The sequence below is a fragment of the Notamacropus eugenii genome, chromosome 3 (assembly GCF_028372415.1).
Source record: "Notamacropus eugenii isolate mMacEug1 chromosome 3, mMacEug1.pri_v2, whole genome shotgun sequence".
Taxonomy (NCBI): domain Eukaryota; kingdom Metazoa; phylum Chordata; class Mammalia; order Diprotodontia; family Macropodidae; genus Notamacropus; species Notamacropus eugenii.
In genome coordinates, this window is record NC_092874.1 from 452,776,903 (window position 1) to 452,804,114 (window position 27,212).

At 37.1% G+C, this 27,212-nt stretch overlaps 1 long non-coding RNA gene across 2 annotated transcripts in view; it reads right to left on the bottom strand.

The window, feature by feature from the left end:
- Positions 1–367: 367 nt before the first annotated feature.
- LOC140497574 (uncharacterized) overlaps positions 368–27,212 on the bottom strand; it is a 56,202-nt gene continuing 29,357 nt past the window's right edge. For both annotated transcript variants that reach the window (XR_011964731.1, XR_011964730.1), the window contains 2 exons: positions 5,273–5,356; positions 368–3,274 (listed from right to left, as the gene is read on the bottom strand). This is a non-coding gene — a long non-coding RNA (uncharacterized lncRNA). The remainder of the gene's footprint in view (positions 3,275–5,272; positions 5,357–27,212) is intronic.

A 27,212-nucleotide genomic window follows, 5' to 3' on the forward strand; every position in this document is an offset into this window, starting at 1 on the left:
CTTGAATTGGGCACAGTCTCTCTACTTAGTCCCTGGGTGAATGAGCTCAAATTTAAAATGATTGATTGAAAATGTTTCCCCACCAAATTCCCTTATTGGTGTAACAGTTAAGGAATGAGTTATTCATTAACTGGTAGAACATAATGTTTAAGATACTGGGCTGGACCACTGTAGGGCAGAGTCAAGAAGTTTGTCTTGACCCAGAACTCGCTTCTTATCAGACTTGGCTATTGAATCTACCAGTAGATTCTGCTACAGACTCTAATTTTTGGCCACTTGTTCAACCATTAGAAGCTCACAAGTTAATAACATCATCTATCCATCTCTTATAGGATCTGGAAATAATAAATAGAATGGAAGAACTGAATCCATCAGTAAACATTTATTAAGTACATACTATGTTCCAGGAACTGTGCTAAGCAGTGGGTATACAAAAAAGAGACAAAAGATAGTCTGTGCTCTCAAGGAGCTTACAATCTAATGGAGAAGACAATTGGTGAGTAAATACATGCAAATATACACATTTGTTTAAGATATGTGTAAGATAAGTAGAAGTAATTAAAAGAGGGAAGGCATTAGAAGTAAGATGACTTGGGGAAGTTTCTAGTAAAAGAAGGGATTTCAGTTGGGACTTGAGGGAAGCAAGGAAGGCCAGTAGGAAGGACTGGAGGAGGAAAAGTATTCCAGGAATGGGGGAGAGCCAGAGAAAACTCCTGGAACTGAGAGATTGTCTTGATTATGAAATGGTGAGGAGTATAGTATCACTGGACTGAAGAATCTGTTATTGAGTAAGGTGGAAAGAAGACAAGAAGGATAGGAGGGCACTGGATTGTGAAGGGCTTTGAATGCCAAATCGCATTTTATTTTTGTTCCTCGTATCAATAGGGAGCCACCAGGGACTACGGGGTCAACTCATTGGGGGTCTTTGGGAAGGTTTACCCTGATTCAGCATCCTCAGCTCCACCGACCTCTCCATTACTACTTCTAGTTGATGTGTTCAATGTCTTACAATCATCCAGCTATCTGAGCAGTTCCTGAAGGAAATCAAAGGTTATGGCTTTTATGGGGAAGAATTTGGTTCTCACTCAAGTGAGTTTGATTGTTTTCCTGTGGTGTTATGGATTCATGTTGGCCTAAAGGGCCCAAGGTCTCCCAGAGCATCCTGGGTCATCTAAAGTCATCCTGATGATTATCTGGTCACTGGATTCAGGTGGCTCTGGAGGAAAAAGTGAGGCTGGTGACCTTGCACAGCCTTCCCTCACTCAAAACAGAGACAAGTGCAAGTCATGTCATCATTTCTCTGATGGTATAGTCTTCTTCGGCAATGAAGGATGAGCACAAAAAACAATATAGACTAATGTGGAAAACCTTGTCCAAAGAAATAATAATTTAAAAAACAAACTAGCTATTTGTGTATATATGTATGTGTACACATATTTATGTATATAGGCATATATACATACTGCACATATATACATATCAGTATATATGAGGCATGTATATGCATGTGTATACCCATATACATACTTTAAAGTTGACAAGATGATCTTATTTTTTTAACCTCACAAAAACCCTGGGAGATATGTGCTATTATTATCCACATCTTACAGAGGGGGAAACTGAGACTGTGGGAGGTTAAGTGACTTGCCTGAGTCATAGATCCATTAGGTGTCTAAGGCTAAATTTGAATTCAAGTCTTCCTTACTCCTTACTCCAAGTTCAATACTTCCACCACCACTTCCTGCCTCATCACAGAATGGAAATTGCTATGAGGTATAGTGAATGTAACTCTTAGAAGTACTCAAGATGTAAGTTTGAATTTTTCAGATGCTTGTTGTGTGATGCTGGGCAATTATATAAACACTTAATTTCAGTTTTCTTACCTTTAAAATGGGGATGATGATAATATTATTTTCCTGACATGGTAATTGTGGGGATTAAGTGAGATAATACATAGAAAATCCCTTGTAAAATTTCAAGTGCTATGGAAATTTAAGCTATTAGCCCAAGGATGGAGTATGGGATTTTCCGAGTAAGGAAGAAGGGAAGGAGCTTCACAGATAAACAGAAGCTATCCCTACTGGTCTAAGAGAGTCTGATAGACTCTGGGTTCTTCTGTATTAGCAGTTAAAGAAAGGACATTATTATAATGAGTGATTAGTAAGGGAGTTTTCATTTCAAGGCATCGATCACATTAATTTTATTTAGATTCTGCTTCACTCTCCCATTTCAAATCCTCTTGGCGCGTTATTAGATTCTCCAAAGCTTTTCTTGGGGGGGATCCCAGTTTCCAATTCCAGGGTCAGATCATTATTCTTAATATGTAAGCAAAAAGATCTTTTTCCAATGGAGAAAACATTGGAACCTACTGAGAAGAAACAGAAAGATTCCTCTTAATGTTACCACTTGTCCTTAAGAACCAAATATATTACTGGCAGTATCCTACAATGAAAGTCCTATGGAAGTTATGAGATTCATCATTCATGGTCTACCCCAATGGAGTGGACTTTTCTTCTGAGGCAGTGGGCTTGCTTATTGGAAGGTTCATTTTACCGCTCAATAATTTGTCCCTTTTCGAATCATTCCAACTGTTATTTAATTTGAGCTTCAATGGGCCATTTTGTTTTTTTATTAATTTGTAATTAGAGCTGAGCCAAATATTTGTGCAAAGGAAATTTTATGGCTTTTGGCATATTTCAGCTTGGAGGAGAAGACGGGAGGCTACATGTCCACAAGATTTTAAGTTGAAAACAAATATATCAATAGACAAAAAAGGAACCTGGGAAATTTGCTCAGAAATGACCATAAGTCATTTCTGAAAAATTTAAACCTAAGAAGAAATACTATAGAAAATGCTGACAAATTGTTCTGAGTAGCTGAAATTCTATATCACAAATATTTTTGTGAAATAACTGACATTTTGTGAAGATCAGAATACTGTGGAAATTTGTCCAAGTCGGAATCAAGTGATTTCACACAATTGTTGAACTTTTCTCTGTTGGAGGTGTTCCCGGCCAAATGCTTCATTTTGGGAAATTTCCTGGAGCTCCCTCAGCTGCTACAGAAAAGCATTTAGAGGCTCTTCTGTGAAAAGGAGATTGCTGTTGAGGTAACTCTTCCTGGTTCTCTTTCAATGTCTCTTTGGTCCCCAAGGCTTAGCTCCTTAACCTTCTACTCTCCTGAGAAAGATATGTCAAGTTATCTTGCATGATGTTGACTGGAGAGGATTTGGGGGTATCTCTCCCTGCTCATATCCTTTCAGCAAATCCTTTATCTGTTGAATTTAAAAAGAAATATTTAAATTTAAACCCTGACACTATGACAGATTTAGCAGGGTGAAGATAGAATTCCTCATCTTTTCCCCCAGCTTTTTCTCCTGTTGAAGTTACCCATCACTGCATCTCAAATTCTAGAGTTATCTTTACTATCTCCCAATTGCCTGTTCTTTCTATAATAAGATTGTTTTCCTTTTTTTCTACTCAAATAATGTGTTTCTTTCCCCTCCTCCAATTATCTAACTGGGCTATTACCTCCTTATTGGTTTTTCCTCTCTAAACTGCCTGGCTTGTTGAAGGACTTTGTCAGTCAACTCTCATTTGTATTGTGTTTCTATAAGCATAGGTCTCTATAAGTAGAGATCATGGTTTTAGTCACTGTAGTTACATTCATTCATTGAACCTAAATTACCTAGTGTATACTTTTACATATTACTGGCTATATAATCTCAGGCAAGTCACTTACTTTTCTGTATTTGAGGCTAAGACTATAGGTTGTAATATAGCAAACCAAACTCAGTCTCTCTCTCTCTCTCTCTCTCTCTCTCTCTCTCTCTCTCTCTCTCTCTCTCTCTACTATATATATATAATATATCTAAAAGATATGAAACACTGCACACTCATGTTACCGCACCCTTCATTGAATGTGGGTAGATTTTTTTTTTCCATTTCCTCTCCAGGGTTGGTCTTAGTTATATAGTGTTATCTATACCATGTGGGCAGGTAGGGCATAGTAGATAGAATGGCAGATTTGAAATCAGGGAGATTCATCTTCATGAGTTCAAATTTTACTTCATATACTTACCAGCTGTCTGACCCTGGGCAAGTCACTGAACCCTATTTGCCTCAGTTTCCTTACCCATAAAATGAACTGGAGAAGGAAATGACAAATTACTTCAGTATCTTTGCCAAGAAAACCCCAAGTGACTGAATGACTGAACAGTAGTATCTATTAAACAGAATTCAGTTATGTTCTACTGCTTTTTTCGTTTGTACTGTTGGAGTAATTGTATATATTGTTTTCTTATTTCTGCTTACTTCACTTTGCATCAGGTCATCTATGCTTTCCCATGATTCTTTGAATTTCTTTTATTTGTCATTTCTTTTGGCACAATATTGCATTACCACTGTCTTCAGAAAGCTTCATTTGTTCATTCACTATTCAAGTGATTCCAGAATTGTCATGGTCCAGGGTCACGATAGAGGCAAAATTACTGGTGATGGTTCAAGATACAGTGGATGACCCTGGTGGATGATACAGTGGATGACCTTGGTGTTTTCCATGTCTAGCCAAACTCAAAGCACTCCATAGCAGTTGCTTCAGCTGCCTTCATGGCCACTGGAACCAATTGTTCTCATCTGCCCACTCCACTAGGGGATGTCTTCACATGATTAGGGTAGACACCCTCCTAACTCCTCAATGGATCTGAGAGTCCTCAATTGTCCTCAACCTGGTTCAGCCCATCTGCCAAAATGATTTACTAGGGTGTGCTTGCTACAGTTTCTTGGAGTCACAGGTAAGGGTTGGGTGGATCAGGTGGAAACTAAAGGTGGAAAGCAGCCCTGAGAGGGCTCAGCATCCCTCACACCGGAGGTACTAGTGCTCCCTGAACACACCATACATCCCATGCTTTTTAGCACAATGTTTTCAGCCATGTTGTCAAATGTCTTCCATGAAGACTAACATGACGTAAAGGTCAGCTACTGCACAGATGCTAAATTCTTCAACTTGAAAAGACTACAAGTGAAGACCAAATTGGAGGGAGTGGTGCTGCAAGATTTTCTCTTTGCTGATGATTGTGCACTCAGTGCAGCTTTTAAAGCTGAGATGTAACAGAGTATAGATTGATTCTCTGCTGTTCATGCTAATTTCATCCTAACTATTAACACCAAGAAAACACAGGTGCTCCATCAGCCAGCACCACACCATCCATATGTAGAGCCATTAGTTACAACAAAATGGAGAAGTTTTGAATTCTATGGATAAGTTCACTTACCTTGGCAGTATATTTTTCAGGGATGTACACATTGATAATGAGGTTGAAGCCTGCATTGCCAATGCTAGTTCATTGTTTGAGGCTCTGAAGGAAAGTGTGGGAGAAAAGAGGTATTTATTAGACTACCAAACTGAAGGTCTACAGAATTGTTGTGCATTCCTCATCTTTGTATGCCTGTGAAACTTGGACAGTGTACCAGTGCCATGTCAGGAAACTGAAACATTTCAACTTGAATTATCTTAGGAAGATTCTGAAGATCACTTGGCCGGATAAGATACCAGTGAAATCCTTTCTTTTTTTATTAATTTATTTGTTTTCAGTTTTCTACAATCACTCCCATAAGTCTTAGATTTTTCTCTCCCTCCTTTCTCCTTCCCTTCCCAAGTTGACATACAGTATTATATGGGTTCTACACATATATTCTAATGAAATACATTTTCACATTCGTCATGTTGCATAGAAGAATTAAATGAATAGAAGAAACCATGAGAAAAATCAAAACAAAACATAACACAAGAAAAATTTTCTGCTAGTGAAGTCCTTTCGTGAACTAAACAGCCAGGCGTTCAAACTCTACAGCAGAGAGTGCAACTCCAACAGGCTGGCCATGTTGTCAATGACACATATGTATTTATGTAAACAACTATTTTATGGAGAATTCACGTAGAGTAAGTGCTGCCATGGTGGTCAGAAAAGGCAATACAAGGACACTCTCAAGGTTTCTCTTAAGAACTTTGGAATTGATTGCATGGCATGGGGGACACTGGCACAGGGCCACTTAGCATGTTGTGGCCTCATCAGAGGAAGTGCTATGCTCTATGAGCAAAGCCGAAGTGAAGTAGCCCCCCAAAATGCTAGATGTGTAGATTTAGAGAATTCACCCCGAATGTTCATGTGGATTATTTTTGTCCAGCCTGTGATAGAGCATTCCAAGCTCATACTGGTCTGATCAGCCACAGTCAAATGCACTGTAGCTTGACTAACATAGTGATTTCATTTTGGTCCTCTTTGAGAACAAAGGATAAGAACCACTCAAGTGATAGGTGCTTAAATTGTTTCTAGGTCTTTGCTGCTGTGGAAAGTGCTACTGGGAATATTTTGGTATAAATGAGACTTTCAGCCTTTGACTTACATGGACTAGATAGCTAGCAGTGAGATCTCTGGGTTCTATTTAGCCATCAACCAGAACACTAAGATCAACCCAGTCAGGCATCTTGAGATCTACCCTTGTCCCTTCTCCCTGATCAGAAATGATAAATACCCTGACCCTGACTTTCAAACCACTTAAATCCCTTCCCCCTTGCAGCTCACTACCCCACCCCCATAGCGTTCTTCATTCAACTTTGGCATCCTTCTCTAGACCTGAGTTTTCTTGATGAGTAGGCAAAAGCTAAAAACTCACCTAATGGACTACATGTAGCGAGCAACAGATCATGCTTCATATCTCTTCTAGTAATCTATAGAATATAAGGGCCTTTTCAGTTCAGGAATCTTACCATCTGCTCAGCTAACATGGAAAAAGTCTCCCCTGGTGCTTTGCCCCCAACCTTCCAACTTTTACTCTTCCTCTGGGAATAGTAATGAAACTATATCATTATTACTAAGAAGGAGCATAGCATTCTTCTGTTCTAGAACTTCACTTGCCATTTGACTAGGTAGGCCAGAATGTTCTTCTCTGGTGAGCCTTCCTCTCTCTTTCTAGTGTCCCTCTATTAAAATTTAACCTCTTTAATAGCAGGGGCTCTCTCACCTGTATATCTGTATTTCTAACATCTAGCTCAGTGCTTAGCGCACATTAGCTATTTCTAAAAAGCTCACTGATTATATGATTGGGGCAGATAGTAAAGACATCATTATCTTCTCCTTTTTCATTTTTTCCTTTCTTTTTTCATAATTTCTATTTTTTTACATTTTGGAGAATTTTTCCTTATATGCAATTGTAACCTCTCAGTTGAGGTTAGGCATCTTGCACCCACAGGTGAAACTCATTCAATTTATGCATGTTCAGGTATATTCAAATCTATAAAACTCCTAGGATTTCTGTTTGCTATCTAATCAGATAAATAGATTTACTTGCTGTTAACTATTTGTGATGATCTTTTGAATAACTATGATTTGTTGGGAAGGAACCAAACCAGTGAGTTGAAACTGAAGGTTTCCCTTTCCACTTATAGGTATAGTGGCCAGGAAAGTGGCTTTATCCCAAAACAATTATTCCCTAGGCCAGCAATAATAGATAAAATTAAGCTTCATCCTTTCTTCTTTCTCCTCTTGAGGCAGGAATTGTGGTTTCCCTGAAGTGGAGTGGGAATGATTCCAGAGGCATCTATCAATGTCTCTCCCTTGAATCACTTGTCTATGCATTAGGCAATCCATGTGAACATAAATAACTTAAAGTCAGCATACACCTTGGATACATTTGTATTTCTTATTTGTCTTGGATATCAAATCCTTACCAGACATATGTGATGCAAACACTTTCCCCCAAATAACAGCTTCTCTTATTTTAGTTCTAATGTCTTGAATTCATACAACATATTGTAATATTTAAATATCTAAATATTTTTATGATCACCTCTGTCTCTTGTTTGATTAAAAAATTCTGCACTTTGTTGTAAAAGGTACCTCCATTACTTTTCCTCAATTAAAAAAAATGAAATAAGACAAGTATCCCATTTGGAAATCATTCATTGTGGTATGTGTTATAAGATATTGGTCTCAATCTTTTTTTTTTTTTTGATCCCTTTACCTTTTCCCCCTTACAATTCTTGAAAAGAATAGCGAATCCTTTCCCATGTAGCTTGTTCAAGCTTGTTGAATGTGAGGAAACCGATTTAGTCTTGATTTTGTACTCTATTTTACTTAACATTTTTAAAAATCAAATATTAAAATACTTCAATGATTATGATATTACAAAATGCTTTGAATAGTGGAACTGCTATTCTTTATCCCTAATTCTCCTCTTATTTTCTTTGAGATTCTAAACTTTCTGTTTCTCCAAATGAATTTTGTTATTATTTTGCTTATCTTTATAAGATCAACTCTTGCTATCTTAATTAGTACACATAAAATCTCTAAGTAATTTAGGTATCAATCAACAAGTTTGTAATAAGTGTAAAGACAAATAAAGAGAATGCTTCCTGCTTTCAAGAAAATTATTAGAAACTATTTTGTCGAATTATATGCTAACAAAACTAAGATTGCAGAGAAAAAAAAATACTTGGAAAGACTTTAGCTCTCTGATCAACAAAATGGTAAGTCATGAGTTCAAAAGAATGAAGATGAAGCATGTCATTTACCTCCTGGCAGAAAAGTGATGAATTTCAAAGAAACACACATTTATAGACATAGCTAACATGAGAGTTTGTTTGGCTGGACTACAATAGATATATATTGAGATATTTTTCTTGTCTTTTTTTTAAAACTTGCCCAATGGAGAAGAGGGCAATGGGAAGGAGAGTTTAATTTTGAAAGAAAATTATACCTTAAAAATGAAAATAATATACATATAAATCTACAAAAATCAATTAAGTAATTTAAAAAAACAAAAAAAGAAATACTGAAAATTAAATGGGAAATAGATTGAATAGAAAAAAGGATTTTAGAAATTATAAAATGTAACGTTAATTTTTTTGAAAATACTAACAAAATCTGTGTAACTTTACCTAATCTTTTTTAGAAAGGAAAATCAATTTACCAAAATAAAAAAAGAGTTATTGTAAGTTCTCCTTTTACATTTAATGTCATGCAGCTAAAGAATTTCTGAAGTGAAAAAAATATTTTTAAATACTTCCATTAGCAAAACAGAGAAAAATGTCAATGAATTTGACATACACTTAAAAAAATTGAACAACTAAAAAACCCAGTAGAAACCAAGAAAATTAATGAAGAGATTAATGAAGATGGCTGCAATTGAAGAAGAGATTAATAAAGTTTAAAGTAAGAACAACATCGAATTGATAAGGAAACATAGAATTTGATTTTCAGTCTTTCTTCTGAGGACTTTTCAGTAGCATTCAAAAGTTTTTGATATATTTTTAAAATTATGATTCACTTTCACATACTTGTTAATTCAAGGATAATAGACTTAGAGCTAGAAAGGTATGTAAGAAGTAATTTAGTCCAAACACTTCATTTTATACATGAGAAAACTAAAGAATAGAAAAGTTCTGTGAGTTACCCAAGGTCACACATGTAATCCATGGCAGAGATTCAAAAAGCGGTCCTATGACTCCAAGTTTAGTGCTCTTTCCACTGCGCCCTCCTGCTTTTCACTATGTCTATGATTTGTTCTTTAACAACTAAATATTAAGGATTACATTATTAACTTTACATTTTAGTCTCTACTTTTTTTTGTGTTCCCTGCATAAATTGCTATTTTGCTTCATTATTTCCTTAAAATGTTTCTTATTTTCCCCATTTTTAAACACTCTGTCCATGTCCTAGTACATGGTTTATTTTTGGACAATACAATATGGTGAGAGGAGTACATATCTCCTATATTTCCAATCAGAAAATGTGACATATCTTTGAAAACTAACTTTTCAATAGTCTATTCAGTACTATGTTTTCTTTATGTCTAACTTTCTGTTAGCTTTATCTGGTTCTGAGTGATAAACATTTCTTTCCAACAGAATTGACCCAATTCACCATTCTATCAATGACCCGAGCGTGCCTATCTTCCCCAAACCCTTCCTACATGGACCATTCTCACTTCTTGTCACCTTTGCCGATTTGCGGGGTATGAAGTAAAACTTCACTATCATTTAGTTTTAAATTTCTCATATTATTAATGATTTAATAACTGGAAAGTAGGATGCTATAAATGAGCATTTATGGAATTTCCAGGTAGTCTGCTGGTGTATTCACCCAACCAAAGAGCGACCATATCAGGAGGTCGAACCTGATTAGCCAATTGGTCTTTCCCTAAGCGTCGTCTCTCTAGAGTGACTGGGGAGGGTGTCGCTGTTTTGGTTTTATTTGCCTTATACGTGCTTGAACCTATGATTTCGCTGGCATAGGGAACTCACAGCGAGGAAATGCCTTCTACCGGAAATGCCTTCTATTGGCACCTGCTCGGCAGTTTGGTCTTAGAAAATTGTCTGGAGTAAGTCAACTTAAGTGTTAGAAATACCCAAAATAACAAGAAAGGACATATGAAGGAAGACACTACCTGCATTCAGAGAAAGAGTGGATAAGTAGAAGTATGTATAGCATGATTTTACATAATACATACATAAATACTTATGTGTGTATGTGCTTATACATATTCATATATGTGTGTGTATGAGTATATGCATATATATACGTATATACATATACATGTACACACATTTGTGTCTGATGGTAGCCATCTCTAGGGGGAGAGACAAAAAAGAGAAAAATACCAAGTTTGCATGATAAATTTATCGTATATTTAAAATGAATAGCAAGTTATAGATAATAAACTTGCAGTTTCCTATTCAATCATCTTTTTATTCTATTATGCTATGGAAATACTAGTTTTATTTCATAAATTAAATATAAAATTAATATTTTTAAAAGGAAAGAAAAATAGTTGTAAAAAATTGAAAGAAAGGCTTTAAACTCAAGAGAAGGAGGTTTTATTTGACCCTATAAAGTCAAAGGGTGTTACTAGAGCTTCTTGAGTAGTGAAGGGAGATACGGCTATATTGGGATATTTCAGTAATTATACATTGGCCAGGACTATTTCATCCATAAATCTGTAACACGTTTGAAGCCAAGTACATGTAACATGCCTTTTCTCTGCACCCCAGTTAGTGATAGCTCCCAGCTGAAGCTTAACGTAAGGTTATTTCATATTACAGAGCATTTTATATTTAGAGCCTACAAAATATAGATGATAACCTCAGTTAATAACAACTATCATTTTTATAGTATTTCAAGGTTTACAAATCACTTTATTCATATTACTGCATTTGTTCCTCACAGCAACTCTATAAGGATAGTGCCATTTTTATCCCCATCTACAGATGAGGCAACTGGGCTTGGCAAAGATTGTACAACTGCTCTAGGGTTCAACAGCAAGTAAGTGTCTGAAGCAGGGTTTGAACTCAGGTCTTCGGGACTAAGTCTAACCTCCTATTTGCTGTACCACCTAAGTGCATCAGATGAACTTGGAATGGAGATCTGGGTTCAATCTCACCTCAGGTATTGTGCTAATTATGTGTCCTTAGACACCTGGTGACTTTTGGGACTTTTATTTTATTTTATTTTTGTATTCCCAGCTCTTAGCACATGGTAGGTTCTTAATAAGTGTGTACAGACTGCCTGGCTAGCTGGCTGCGTATGCGACCCAGAGTGGGTCACCCAACATTCAAAGCCTCAGATCTATCATTTATAGAACATGGATAATAACACTTGCAAGAAGTGACGTTGCAGGGCAAGTACTATATTTTTCAGTACTTAAAGTACCATAGAAACATAAGTGATTACTATTAGGATGTATCAACCTTCAGAGAGGGTGTAAATTAGATACTTAGAGTGAGAAAGGTGGTCTCACTCTTAAAATGTAGTTTTGAAAATTTAAGTCAATTTCATCTTGTTCCTGGTCCCCCCTGATTCTCAAGGGACTATTTAGTTTACATCAATGACTCCTGCTGGCTACCCAGATGGTACCTGAAAAGAATGATGCTACTTTTAGCTAAATGTGAATCCAATTGGTCCAATCCATTCTTCAGTGTAAATTCAGTACTTTCAAAGATCTATGAATTCTTTAGGAGCACTCAGGTCTTCATTGCTTTGTGCCTGAGATAATAAGCCTGAGTGGGAGAGTCTTTACCCTGTGCCTAGTGAGCTATTTACTTACTCTCTAATCTGGTTTAGTTTCCTCTTCCTTTTTCTAATTATGGCCTATCATACCTGACAAAAAGAACTACACAGAAAGGGATTTACACTTGAATTAATATAAAGCAAACTCTGGGCTATATGTCAAACCACAGGTTTGTTCTTTTGTTTTATGATGGGAAGAGAACACAATGAAGCTGATGTTTTGGTAAATAAATCGCGTACCTAATCCAAATGGGAATGGAGAGACTAATTCCTCTGTAATAAAACAAAACAGGATTTTTAAATGGATCTGTATTTATTCAACCACACCCACCTTTGGTTGCTCAGCCATCTCACAAAGGAGTGTTTGGTGTTTAGGCCAAGTTGTAGGAGAGGTTTGTGTTTTGCTGTCAGTCAACAAAAACAAGGTTGTTGTGCATGTTCATATGTACATGAACCCACAAATGTGCATGAATGTGTGCATGTGCATATGTGTGTGTGTATGTGTGACTTCTGGTGAGGGTGGAAGAGAAACATCCAAAATAGTGAAACGTCTGCAAAGGCTAATTATAAATAAAACTCACCATTGAAACACCTAGTTCTAGCTGTCATACACACACTATTGTGTATTCATCCTTCATTGCCAAAGAAGACCATGCCATCAGAGAAATGATGACATGACTTGCACTTGACTTTGTTTTGAGTGAGGGAGGGCTGTGCAGGTCACCAACTTCACTTCTCCTCCAGAGCCATCTGAATCCAGGATGACTGGAGATTATTGGGGTCAAGTGACTTGCCCAAGGTCACAGAGCTAGTGAGTGTCAAGTGTCTGAGGTGAGATTTGAACTCAGTTCCTCCTGACTCCTGCACTGGTGCTCTACCCGCTGCACCACCTACCTGCCCCACACTCGCTATTAGACCGTAACCAAATCCCTTCAGTTCTCTAGACCTCAGTATCTTTATCTGTAAAATATGGATTTGGAACCAGAAGAACTTGGTAAAAAATCTTCTACGTGCCATTTAGTGACTGTGTGATCTGGGACCTATCATTTACCTTCCCAAAGGCTCAGTTTCCCTATTTATAAAATGAGGGGAATGAACTGGATCATCACTAAGGTATCATTGAGCTGTAACACTTATGAAGCTTGTTAGCTGTGAAATTTGAAGACTCCATCCCTCTAAAACATAGAATAAACTAAATGCCAGCTAAGCATTAACCATACAGAGATCCTCATTAGGCCACAAAGCAATAGGATACTGACTTTGGAGTCAGGAAGACCTGAGTTCAAAACTACCCTCAGACATTTACTAACTGTGAGACCCTAGATAAATCACTTAACTTCTATTTGCCTCAGTTTCCTCATTTTAATCATGAAAATAATAACATCTATCTTCCAAGGTTCTTATGAGGATTGAATGAGATAATATTTGTAAATAAGTACTTAATAAATGCTTATTCCACTCATCTTTCCCTCATTAATATAAATCTATATTAAATAGAATAATGTAATCTTTGATACACATTAGAAGCAGAATGATAGAGTGGATAGAGGGCTGGTCTTGAAGCCAGAAAGACCTGAGTTCAGAAGACTTGGCTATCACACATACTGATTGTGTGACCTTGGACAAGTTTCTTAATCTCTTCATGCTCTAGGTATTTCTTGAAGTTTCTGTTGACCAATATCGATATAGGGAGTTCCTGAGGGCATTCCTACACCAAGTTCCATTTCCTATCACTTCATAGCCATAGACTTGATCGTAGTCCTCCAAATTATTAATGAACCCCTATTGCCTTAATAGCCTTTGGACTCTCAGACCTGGAACTCTTACCTTCTATCTCTATATCATAACACTCCCCTCTACGTACTTTGCTTTTCATCAAAGCTAGATTACTTTTTGCTACCTCTAACGCTCTCTGCTTCCTGACTTTCTTCTTCATGCAACACACTGTCCTGAATTCCCTTCTTCCCCTCTGCACCTGAATAATTCCTAGTTTAAATTCCAATTCAAGCCTCCTCCCCGATTAGATGCCCATTGATCTCTCTTCCCATTTTTGTCATGTCTTGGTACTTCAGACTTCTTGTAGCACCATGTTTTAAGCCTTTTTTCGATGTACCAATTACCTAAAACTGTGTGTTCATTATCCATGTTCATCTCCTCTCTCTTCTAGGTACTACCCTCTTCAAAGCAGATATTAGATCTTGTCTAAGTTTTGCATAATATCCAACAAGTGTCAGTGCTTTGTACAAAATAAACACAAATACATGGAGAATGACTTGATTTGTAAACAGCAGCTTGTTGTTAGGCAAAAGAATGGTCTTAAAGTGTTAGAAAATTTTGTATTCCCCCAGGTAGATTAAACATTTCCCACCACAATCTTATTTGCACTATTCATTTTCTTAATAATCCCTTTCCTGATCGATAGTACAAAAGCAAACTTTAGCCTAACTCTCCTTGAATCACTGTAAATTCCAAATTAATGGGGTCTGCATTAATGAGATTTGAATTTATTTAAATTCCTTATTTTTGTGCACGGTGAGCATAACTAGGTTGTAACATGTTACTATCAAGGACTTGCAAGGAAAAAGTATCATAAGAGATAGCATCAAGATGGGTGGAATCCCTTCCCCCCACCCCCCACTGCAGAAGAGGCAGGCAGGCTGTGGAGTTCGATGGAGGGAAATAGAAAACAGATAGGGAGCCTAAATGTAACCCTAAATGTGCTCCGATTCTATCCCTAACCCTAAATCATGAAACTTGCTTGGTAAAGAAGAAGCCCTTCAGTGTCTTGGTAGGTCCCTTTTGGAAGGTTTTTATAATTTCATAGATAATAATTCCACAGCGTGAGAAGTCATAGATGAGCTGTGCTTTGTATCTATGGAGGGAATACCCATGTTTTTGAGTTCAGAGAGCCATGGGTGTAGCAAACTATACTTTCTCTTAATCTTGCATTTCCAAAATTGATAACATTAATTCTTAGAAATAAATTACAAAAAGTTGCTTTGGTCATACTTCAATTAAAATTTAAAATGCAATAATTGAACAGGCCTTTTCAGAAATGTATTTCTAGGTAGAATTGACACTGGTGAGTTTTGATGGTCTGGATCAGCAGAAGACAAAAATTTTCTGCCTCTGTCTGTCTGTCTGTCTGTCTGCCTCTCTCTCTCTCTCTCTGTTTCTCTCTCCTTCCTTCACTTCCTCCCTCCATTAACCAGTGCTGTTTTCATAGAAGGAAACATAACATGGGAGGGACAGAGCTCAGAAAGGATTTGGCATTGACATTCAATCACAAGGCTGCATGCATATATCTATATCTATATCTATATATCTCTATATCCCTTATTAGTTATCATTTAGAAAGTCTTCATGTTCTGGATGAGGGTAGACAAAGGCCAGTACATTTAAGCTTTTGTGGAGTGCTGATTCTAAAGTCCATGTCTAGAAATTTCAATGCCTAGGATATTATAACAAATGCTACATGTATATTTTGAAACAAAAAGATAAGGGTTTAGTCAATTACATTATTAAAAGATGAGTCTAAGTGCCATTTTTGATGATTGAACTATCTCTTCTAAATCTTCTCTAAGCTGGCTTCTGACTACATCATTCAACTGAAACTGCCCTCTCCAAAGGTACTAATGAACTCCTAAAGGCCATATCGAATGGCCTTTCTGAATCCACTACCTCCTTGAAATCCCCTCACCTTTGGCACTGTAATTCATCTTCTTCTGGATATTTTCCCTTCTCTGGGTTTTCATTACTGCTCTTTCTTGAATCTCTTCCAATTTTTGTCTAACTTCTCTTTCTGAGTTTCCTTTCCTAGCTCTTTACCTATATGGCACACCTATAATGAGTGGCACAGTTCTCAGCCCTCTTCTGTTTTCTCTTTTGGTTACTCCATTGAATACCATGGGTTCAGAATACCAACTCTATGCAGATTTGCAAATCTAGATATCCAGCCTTAGAGTCTCTGCTAAATTACAATTAATGAAAGTCTAACCACCTCATGGACATCTCAAATTATATGTCCTGTAGACATGTCAAACTCAACATGTCCCAAACAGAATCCATGATCATTCCCTCCAATTCTCCCCCATTCCAAATGCCCTAGTTACTTTCTAGAGTACCCAGTCACACAAACTTGAAACCTCATTGTCATCCTTGCTTCCTTACTCTCCCTCACCACACATAGCCAAATCGTTGCTGAACCATGTTTCTACCTTCACAGAATCTTTTGTAGCTCCTTTCTTCTACTCTGACATCCACAACCCTAGGTCAGGCCCTTATCACGTCAGACCTAAACTATTTAATAGCTTTATAACTGGTCTCCCTGACTCAGGTCTCTCTCCCATTCCAATTCATCCTCTACTTGGCTATCAAGGCGCTTTGTGAAGCATGGGCTTGATCTTGTCACTTTTTCTCCTCCAACTTTAACCCTTTGGTCAATGAATTTTATTGGCTCCCTATTACCTCTGGGATCAAATATAAAATATAAAATCTTTAGAAGAACAGTCTTCATAACTTGGCCCCCTTTTAACATTCAACGCTTCTTCTTTCTTTATACTTTATTCTACCCACTTTAAAGTTAGCTGTGTAGTCTACTTGTAGGTCTTGGAACAAGACATCCCATTTCCATGCCCCATATTGGCTGTCTTCTATGCTTGAATACTCTGCTTTTTATCTCTGCTTCTTGGTTTCTCTGGCTTCCTTCAAGACTCAGGTGAAATCCCACCTTTTTCAAGAGGTCTTTTCCAGTGCCCCCCTCTACTCTCCATGTCAGCTGCTACTTTTTTCCTTCAGATGACCTTAATCTATTCTATGTAAATCCTATATGGATCTAGCTATTTTGAAGTAGTATCCCGAAGTAGAATGTATTTTTCTTGGGGTCTGGGAGGTTTTTTTTCCCCCCTTTCTTTGTATTTTCAGAGCTTACCACAGTGTGTGGTACATAAGAAGCTTAATAAATACTTGTTGACTGAATAAATCACTTAAACTATGATGGTAATGCAGAATACCACTAGCATATAATAATCGTGTGTTATATGTTTTCCCATCACTACCAACGAGGAACTCTATAACAAGTACAAAACCATCAGGAGTTGGCCCCAGGGCAATGGAATTTGGGGGGTTGTGATAGCACTTGTGTTTGATGAAATAACTGAACTTGCCATCAGTGGCAAAACATAATTAGTCAAAATCTCATCCTGGGGTGATCTTGCTCATGTCCTTGCATAGACTCTTCACAGAAGGCCTATCGAACATGTTACTTGACACCTACCTATCTATAGATCTTTTAACATTTTGTGGATAATCAGAGCAACATTTTGTGCTGTCTACCTGTTATCCTTTGTTCTTACAACAACAAGAAACATTATAGGTTAAATAAGTTGCCTTTTTTCTCATAGATGTGGGTATTCCTCCCATAGGTGCATATCACTGTTCAACTATGCCTTCTCATCCTGGGTGTTTCTTATTCCTAAAAATTCCATGTCTTAACAAAAAGAAAGTTTTGTAAGCTGGTCTAGGATCCTAACCACTATGGATAAGATTGTTCCCATGGGAAAATATGTTTTGAGTTCCAAACAACTGATTTACAGATTTTATGATACAGTCCTTCATAAACTGGGCAATGCCTGTATTTCCACATATTTCTCTGGTATATTTTGACCACATGCTCCTTTTAAAGAAACAATGTGCTGGGTACATGACTGAAAAAATATCTGGATAAGACCTAAATATAATATCTATAACAAACTTCTCAATGTAACAGTGATTTTGATCTTCTCTATTTTCCCACATTAAGACACGTATACTTCCAATAATACTTGGAAAACCTTTCTCTTTAGTTGTCGTTTGATAATACACTGAGGTGCATGCCGTCTATTTCGGTCTTTGTTGTTCTTTACCTCTGCTCAGCAAACAATTTTCTGTCTATTTCTCAGTGCTAATCTAAGTGGAACACTAATAAAACAAATCCAAATTAATAAAGCACATTTTCTCCATTTTAATCCTCTTAGTCTTATCAGGGTCCCACATCCCTAGATATGAATAGTACGGTCATACATAAAGCAGAGAGATAAAAATAGGGATAAAAGAACCATTAACATACAAGAGTATTAAAACAAAAATATAATTGCAAAGACTGAACTTAACGATTATTATTTAAAACATATGTTGGGTGGAGGCGCTCATCTATGGAAAGTATCTAATGCTGTTGAACCTCCACAGACTTTGCAGGAGCTACTTTTCAGCATTAATATAAAGGATTTATTCATCTTTATTTCTAAATGACATATTTGTTTTGAAAATGTATTCTAAAAAAAAACAACACATGGATCCTATAATTGTTTCCATAAAAGAATAGGAAGGCTGAAAAACATTAGAGATACTTATTTTTTCCCAAGGAGAAATTTCCATTAAAATTAAATTTCATTTAATTATAGGTACTCAGCAGTCTGTGGGTGATTTCCAATTATATCCTTTTTGAATGCTGAGACTGGGACTATGTTGACTGAGTCCAGGTCAGTTGCATTTCCAGGAAATGTCGGCAACTTTCTGGTGGAGAGAAACTTGACCACTATTTGTACAAACTGGTTTACTTTTGGTATTTAATACAAGAAATGATGATACTGGTCTGTATCTAGGCAAAGAGATATCTGGATGTTGTGGTAAAGGCGGCCCATTCAAAATGAGCTGTCACAAATCTTTATGTTTCTCTTTGTGGGTACATGTGTACTCAAAAACAGTACTCAAAAATTTTGAGATTGGCAGAGTCAGCCAACTTTTCCAGAATTTCTTAATACTGTGATGAAAGAAAAGGAAAGCTATACCACTCCCATAGTAGGTGAGATGGGCCATTAATGCTTGGAAGCATTTGTATTTATTCGTTTATTTTTTGAATGCTAAGCACCTACTATCTTCCAGGCCCTATGCTTGTGTTAGGGATAGAAGGACAAAAGTAAAACAACAATCTCTGTTTTCTATTGTGCAAGTCACCAGACTTGGCATTATGGGTTTACAAAGATGATTACGATACAGATCAAGTAGCTTGTAAACTGATCTGAAGTATGGTACAAGACAGAATTTCATGAGTATGAAAAGGAAGGGAGACACAAAGTATGATGAGGTTTCAGAGGAGAGAATGATCTCATTTGATTAGGGAGAAGAGAAAGTTCTGAAAACCAAATAGCATTTGAAATGAACCTCAAAGGATAGTTACAATTTTGACACTTGGAGACTGGGTAGGTGAGAATACCTTGGACGTAGGGAAATCTACGATTAAATGTTTATTTGGGGGGAAAATGGGTAGTTCACTTTGGCCAAAGTATAGGGTACATTTTGAAGCATGGAAAAAATGTGAGGCCAAATGTTCAGGGCCTGACCAAGAGCAGTGTTTGAAAGATGATGGAGGTAAAAGTGAGCTCCACCAACTGTGAAGGAAACATGACAAAGGAGGAATAAAATTTGACTAGCATTTTGTACTTTTCTCAAACACTTCCATTCACCAAGGATCCACATTTTCCTCCAGTCTTTGTGATCCCTTTATCCTGATGAAGATTCAACACTTTGATAATTTCATAGTCATTCTTTAAGAGCTGGAGTTGCTAAAAATGTACTTATCCTTCATGCAACTAAACTGATGATGAACATCTCAGGACCGATCTAGTCTAAAGTAGAGGTGTGATCACAACACTACCTTACTGAACAAACTGCTGTGGCTCCCTATCAATCCTAAGATCAAATATAAAATTCTCTACTTGGCAGTCAAAGCTCTTTATGAACTTACCCTGATTCCTGTCCTTACAATATCAGGTGAGATACAATACTATAAAGGAAGAGGTCTTGGCCCCTTTCCCAAAGAGGCTGATGGCTGGCCTCACAAATAATCAAATAAAGCTTGACCCTTTGGCTTTGTATTTTTTAATGAAATTATTTTATTTGTTTTCAGTATTCTACAATCACTTCCATATATCTTAGATTTTTTCCCTTCCCTCCCCCTTCCCTCTTGGAGATGGCGTATAATTTTATTTAGGCTCTATACATACATTCCTATTAAATACATTTTCACCTTAGTCATATTCTATAGAGGAATTAAAATGGATGGGAGAAATCATAAAACAAAACAAAACATAATACAAAAGAAAATGGTCTGCTTCATTCTGTGATCAAATTCCATAGTTCTTTCTCGGGATGTGGAAGGCATTTTGCCTCAAGAGTTGATTGGGAATTTTTTAAGTCTTTACATTGCAATGAAGTACTAAATCTACCAGAAAAATTGCTCACACACTGTGTGTACAAAGTTCTCCTGGTTCTGCTCCTTTCACTCAGCATCAGTTCATATAAGTCTTTCCAGTCCTCTCTGAAGTCTTCCTGTTCATCATTTCCTAAAGCACAATAGTATTCCATTACATTCATATACCACAACTTGTTCAGCCATTCCCCAGTTGATGGGCATCCCCTTGATTTCCAGCTCTTGACCCCCACAAAGAGAGCTGCTATAAATATTTTTGTATATGTGGGACCCTTTCCCATTTTTATGATCTCTTGGGGATATAGTCCTAGAAGTAGTATTGCTGGGTCAAAGGGTATGCACATTTTTGTAGCCCTTTGGGCATAGTTCCAAATTCTTCTCCAGAATGGTTGGATGAGCTCACAGCTCCACCAACAATGAATTAGTGTTCCAACTCTCCCACATCTTCTCCAACATTTATCATCTTCCTGTTTTGTCATGTTAGCCAGTCTGATAGGTGTGATATGGTACCTCAGAGTTGTTTTGATTTGCATCTCTCTAATCAATAGTGATTTAGAGCATTTTTTTCATATGACTATACATAGTTTTGATTTCTTCCTCTAAAAAACTGCCTGAAAAACTGTTCATATCCTTTGACCATTTACCAATTGGGGAATGACTTGTATTCTTGTACATTTGACTCAGTTCTCTATATATTTTAGAAATGAGGCCCTTATCACGGGCATTAGTTACAAAAATTCTTTCCCAGTTTTTTGCTTCCCTCTTAATCTTGGTTGCATTAGGTTTGTTTGTGCAAAAACTTTTCAATTTAATGTAATCAAAATTATCCATTTTGCACTTAATAGTGTTTTCTATCTCTTGTTTAGTCAAGAATTTCTCCATTCTCTATAAATTGGCTTTGTATTTTTGCTTTCATTTTAGGTGACACAATTGGAAGCTATGATCTCGTGAGTTATGAAACATCAAAAGAAGGAGATGTCCAAGTATCTGAACATCTAGGAGTTTGGGAAATTAAAGTCTTTTGAAGGTGGCCCAGTTTTTATTCCACAAGTTCAGTCAATCAAAGAGATTGCTGGCCACTAAGTGTTAAGCACAGCCAGTTACAAAATTTGTAAATATGTCCCCAAAGTGCCTCTCTAAGGCACTTCTATGTCATACAATGATTCTCCCAGAAGCAAGCTCTCCAATCCCTTCCATGTTGGAATAGTAGTAGCTAAGTATGCTAATACACACTATGCAGGAGTATAGAGAGACTGGACTCATTAGCTGGTTCCCTATTATGTGAAGAAAGATCAAGAAGGGTGAATGTGGAAAGTAAGCCATTTGATTTAGGTAGTCATTAGTGACATTAATGCCCAAATTCTTTAAACCAGAAATCTACTGCAAGCCATTGGGTTATACCCAAGAATTTTGAAGATAGAATATCTTATATTATATAATATATAATATTATAATTTTAATATATAATTTTGATATAATATAATTTGTAATATATTATAATTACCACATATATAAATATCAATATATTTAGAGTAATTTTTTTAATGACAACAAAGAAATGGAAACAAAGTGGTTGCCCTCTGATTAAGGAATGGCAAAACAAATTGTATTATATAAATATTATAAAATGTTTCTATGCCATATGATAATGAATATGAAAATACAGAGAAACAAGGGACTATTTATCTGATCTGGTAACAAAGTAGAGAATAGTATTAATGTTATTGTCTTCTCCTCTCCTGTCCTTTATCCTCTCCTTTCCTCTTCTCTCCTCTCTTCTTCTTCTTTTTTATTACTTCTTGTAAGGGCTAGCTCTCTGGGGAAGCGATGGTACTAGATAGAATTATAAACGTAGGTGATGCTAAAACAATATCAGAAGCAATTTCTAAAAATGATGTCCTCGATGATCTTTGACAGAATGTTTTCAGTAGGGTGTTCAGACCAGATTGCAAAAGGTCAAGAAGAGTTTAGTGAGGAAAAGAAGCAGTATGGGTAGGCAATGTTTTTAAAAAGCAGCATGGCACACCAGGGTATCATCATTTCTGGTTCTGAGTCCTCAGCAGATCTATTGATTATCATTTTAAAAAATATGCCCTGAAATCTGTCAGGTTTACCCAATATTTGTTGTTTGCTTAGCTCTTGGGTTAACTTCTGGCGTGTTTATTTTATTTTTGTCAGTAAGAGACAGAGAATGATGAAGCAGTAATAGGATGAGATAGAATGTTGAAGTGAAAGAATGTTTAAGATCAAGAGATGTTTGGATTTTGTAGGCAGATGGGAAGGAGTCAGTAAAAGGGGAGAGAGAAGCAGTGACTGGTGGAGCAAGATGGAGAAAATGGAAGGAAATTCATCAGCACAGGGAGAACAATTAGCTTTAGGTGGGAATAGAGGAATAAAGAGGGAAGGAGAAAAGAATGGGTGATGATGCTGATAGTCATGACTAGCAGAGAATGGAAGTTGAATGATCTCATTCAGGGTTCTCAGTGAAATAAGGAACCATCCTGTCTATTGTAAGACTTGGGGCATGAGATTGTAATTGAAGGGGAGATGAGAGAAGAAAAGTTCACAGAAGGACTATAGATTGCCTGGAAGAAAACTCAGATGCCAGATCACCTTCCTCCCATTTTACAGATGAGGAAACTGAGGCCCAGGGAGGTTAAGTGCCTTGTCCAAGGTCATACAAGTAGTCTCAGAGTCAGGATGGTAGCACTTGTGGTGTAAGTATGATGGGTAGTTAAAAAAGCTAGGGTTTTAGATAGCAAAGAGGACTCAGCTGAGATGACAGATGAGTTTATAGTGGGTCAATTCAGTTTAGCTTTGTGATTTAGTCACTGACTCTCAGAACCTCTTGAGATACAGGTAGAAAAGTCAGGTGGGGGAATTATTCAAAGATGAAGTGTCATATTAAGAATAGCAGGAGGTCCAGGTTGAGGCATCAAGAATAATACTGAGTGGAACATTAAAGAGGCTGACGATGTCTGGGCTATGTAGGAGACCACAGTGAGGGAGATGGAACCAGATGTTGTCAAAGGATAAGAGATCATGATCAGGACAAAGAGTGTATTTTGTGTGAGATAGCAGAACAAATAGGATAGAAGATTTAATTTGGGGTGGAATTTTGAAATGTTGTATCTTGTAGGTGATCCAATTCTGAGCATTGGTTAAATCCTCAGAAACTCACAAGCTGAGAGACCCTGGACAAATCATTTTACCTCTGTCTGTCTCAATTTCCCCATCTGTAGAATGGGGATAATAGTAGCAACCATCTGCCGGGGCTGTTGTGATGATGAAATGAGACAACAGTTATGAAGCACTTAACATGGTGTGTCTTGCACGCAAGTACTGTGTAAATGTTTATTATTATTATTTTTGGATTAAAGACCTGCAGTGAGGGAAAACCCTCTCTGTGCCAAGGCAACCTGTTCAACTTTTCGATAACTATCATTTTTAGGAAGTTTTACATGACATTAATCCTTGGACTCTTCATCCTGCCCTCCCTGGGGTCAAGTGGAAAAAGTCGCAAAATGACAGCCCTTCAAACGTTAGATGGTGGGTATCATGTTTCATCTAAATCTTGTCCTCTGTAGCCTGAACATACCTATTCTTTAATCAAGTCTACCATATGGCATGGCCTTCCAAGCCTTTGTAATTCTGGTCTTTCTCTTCTGGGCGATCTCCAGCATATCAATGTCTTTGAAATGAAGCACCTAGTTCTGAACACAGTACTCTAGAAGTGGTCTGATAAGGGCAGAGAATAGATGAATTATGATCCACATACTTCTAGTAGCTATACCTCTCAGTGTAGAACAAAATCATATTAGTGTGTGGTTTTTGTTTTTTTTTTTGGAAGGGGGTACGTGTGTGCAAATCCTATCACTGATGCACATTGAATTTACAATCCACTAAAAATCTCCAGATCTGTTTGTAGACTAAGTATTCTTTAATCATGCTTTCTTTTCCTGCAGTTGTAAAGATGATTTGGTGAACCCAGGTATAATATTTTACCTTTATCTTTAAAAAATTTCATCTTATTAGCTTTGGATCAAAGTTTTAGCTTGTCAAGATGTTTGTACCATTCAGTGTGTTGGTTATCCCTTCCAGGTTTGAGTCATCAATACATTTGATATAAGTGACATCAACCAGGCCAAGTAGGATAAATGAAGAACATGATCCTCAAAACACAAATTTTATTGAGGCAATAGAACGATGATCTGAATGTGGCAGTGAAAGACACGTAATTTATCTCCTTCTCCTCCTGGCCCTCTAAATCATAGGAAGTGAATTCCAATGGAAAACATGGCAAGGAATTTTTTGTCTTCATGGGGGAAGTCCATATATTAAAGAAAGGGAATGGAGGGAATGTTGGTTACAATATCTGAGGAGGCAGAATAGTTTGTTGATCATAGAACAGGGGCCCCAAAGATCAGGGACATTGGGTTAACCAGGTTGTAGTAGACCTAAGAGAGAAGAGAGCCACTTTGATTAGCAATGAGAGCATATGAGGAGGCAATCCTAATCCAAGTATATGACTACATTTTGCTGCCTGTATGTGTATCAAATGATTTTTTTAAAGTGCTAGATATAAAAGAGAAAAATCCAATTTTAAAAATACTATAGCTTTCTCATAATTGTGTATTTCCATCATCAAATATTACTTCTAACTGCCCACACATGTGACTCATGCCCAGGGAGTGTGTCTAAAGAATTCATACTCTCCCATTTCTTTGGATATATGTTACTTGAGAGATTAAATATTTTCCTTGCTTGACATTTCTTTTACTGTTTATAAATGTGTCTATCTTTTGTTTCCCTTTACCTGAGTAAACATCAGCCGTATCCACTTTTGTTGCCATTTTATGTTTCAACAGATAGATACTTATGAATTAGGGAGTTTCCATTTTCTGTGAATAGCTAAAACCATGGAAGAATGGATGTTGACAGCACTGAATGACAGCACCCGCCCTTTTCAGAGTTGCCTTATTAGGGACAAAAGCTGAGATCCCAGCGAGGTCTGTCACAGGAGGACGCAGAAAGCTTGTTAGATATCAAGAGAAACGTCCAAAGAGCAGTGGTTCAGAACTGAGGGAGATGGGCAAAGTCTGGAGAAAGTACAAATCAGCTTACAGGGAAATATTTGCTGAAGGTTATAAAGAACATGGCATTTCTTCCATTTGATGACAACTCATGCTTAAATCCAGGAATATGATACTTCTTAAGCTTTGGTTAATTCCCACACACAGCAAGGGATGGGCCAAAACTTCGTATTTGCCTGAGAGAAAGTTTATTTGGTAAAAATCAGTGGTGTATTAGCTGGATAGCTAACAGCAACAAGCCATTCTGGTGATATCTAATCATTCCTACTTATAATACTTTTTAGAAGGGTCATCGGTAAAGGTCATAGGACCTTACAAGTCACTAAATCCAATCCACTTATTTTATAGATGAGGAAACTAAGGCTCAGAAAAATTAAATGACTTTCCTCTGGTGTCACTGGTAGCAAGTGGCAGTGCCCAGATTCAAACATAGCTCTTCTGATTTCAGAGCTTGCATTTTTTCCAAAGTGCCACTCTGCCAAGCTGAATCCTGCATCCACCCTCTCTAAGAGGGTGGGATTCTAGCATTCCAAAGATTAAGAATAGCCCTTGGAGCCAATCCATAAGGACTAAGCTATTTGAAAATAAAAAAAAAATGTAATTAAAAAAAGAAAAATTGTTTTGATAAGTAGTTTAGTAAGTTGATCTTTGTGAAAAGTTGTTTATCACATTTGGTATTTGATTGATAACGTGTGGAAGATTTATTTTTTCTTTCCCAGGGGAAACAAAAGAATCAAGAATTCCAGATTTTTTAAAAAAAGTCCCTTGAAAATGTAAGCTAGAATGTAATCTTGAGATGAATAAATTAATAATCTACTTGAGATAGATAATGAAGAAAATTCTTTGTATCTTAGTGCTCAGCATGGTGTCAAATATAGGAGTTCCTTAAATATTTGTAGAGTGGCAATAAATTTCATAAGGCGCGAAGAGGAGTGGCCCTGCTTCTTGTTTAGTCCCTGAAACCACAGTCCAGGGAAAATCAGCCTTTGTGGAGATTGGACCTGGTAGCTTCCCCTGTAGGTGCTGTAGTTCCTATCTCTTCAGCAGCTACAGATACTGAAGACCCAGAGAAGAAAGCCCTCCCTTCTTCAAAGCTTTTGGTATTATCAGGGCAGCTCCCTGATGTAGTAGATAGAGCACTTGCCCTGGAGTTAGGATCTAAATACAAATGTGACCTCAGACACTTGATATTTATTGGTTTGTAACCCTGGGCAACTTGTTTAACCCCAACTGCCTTCCCACTGCCCCTTAAAAATGAAAAAAAAAAAAAACCATAATTAGCACTATCAAATGGTTTAATACCAGAAATGGATCTGGTTTGTATCATTTAGAATGACATTAAAAAAAAAATTGTCATCTATTTTTTTGCTGTACCCTTTTGCTGGCCTTTGCATCTGACTTGTTGAAATTTTCTATGTTTGATCATCTCCTATAATACTGTGAGCTCCTTAAGGGCTAGGACTTTCTTTACTATTTGTATTCCTAGTTCTTAGCAGAATTGCTTTGCACAGTGACACATTCATTCATTCATTCATCCATCCATCCATCCATCCATCCATCTATCCATCCATCCATTCATTCATTCACTCATTCACTCATTCATTCATAAATACCTCTTCTTCTGATGCTTCTTTGGGCCAGAAGAGTGACCAAAGACTGCCATCTCTCCTGCCTTTCTCTTGTTACTATCACTGCGGTCAGCTTCCCTTCTCCTAGACTGTAATCTGGACCCACCCAAACAGATCTAGAGCAGTTTCCAAGGGCTTTCAAATCCAAAGGCGGAATGCCTTGGAAACAGAATTCCACA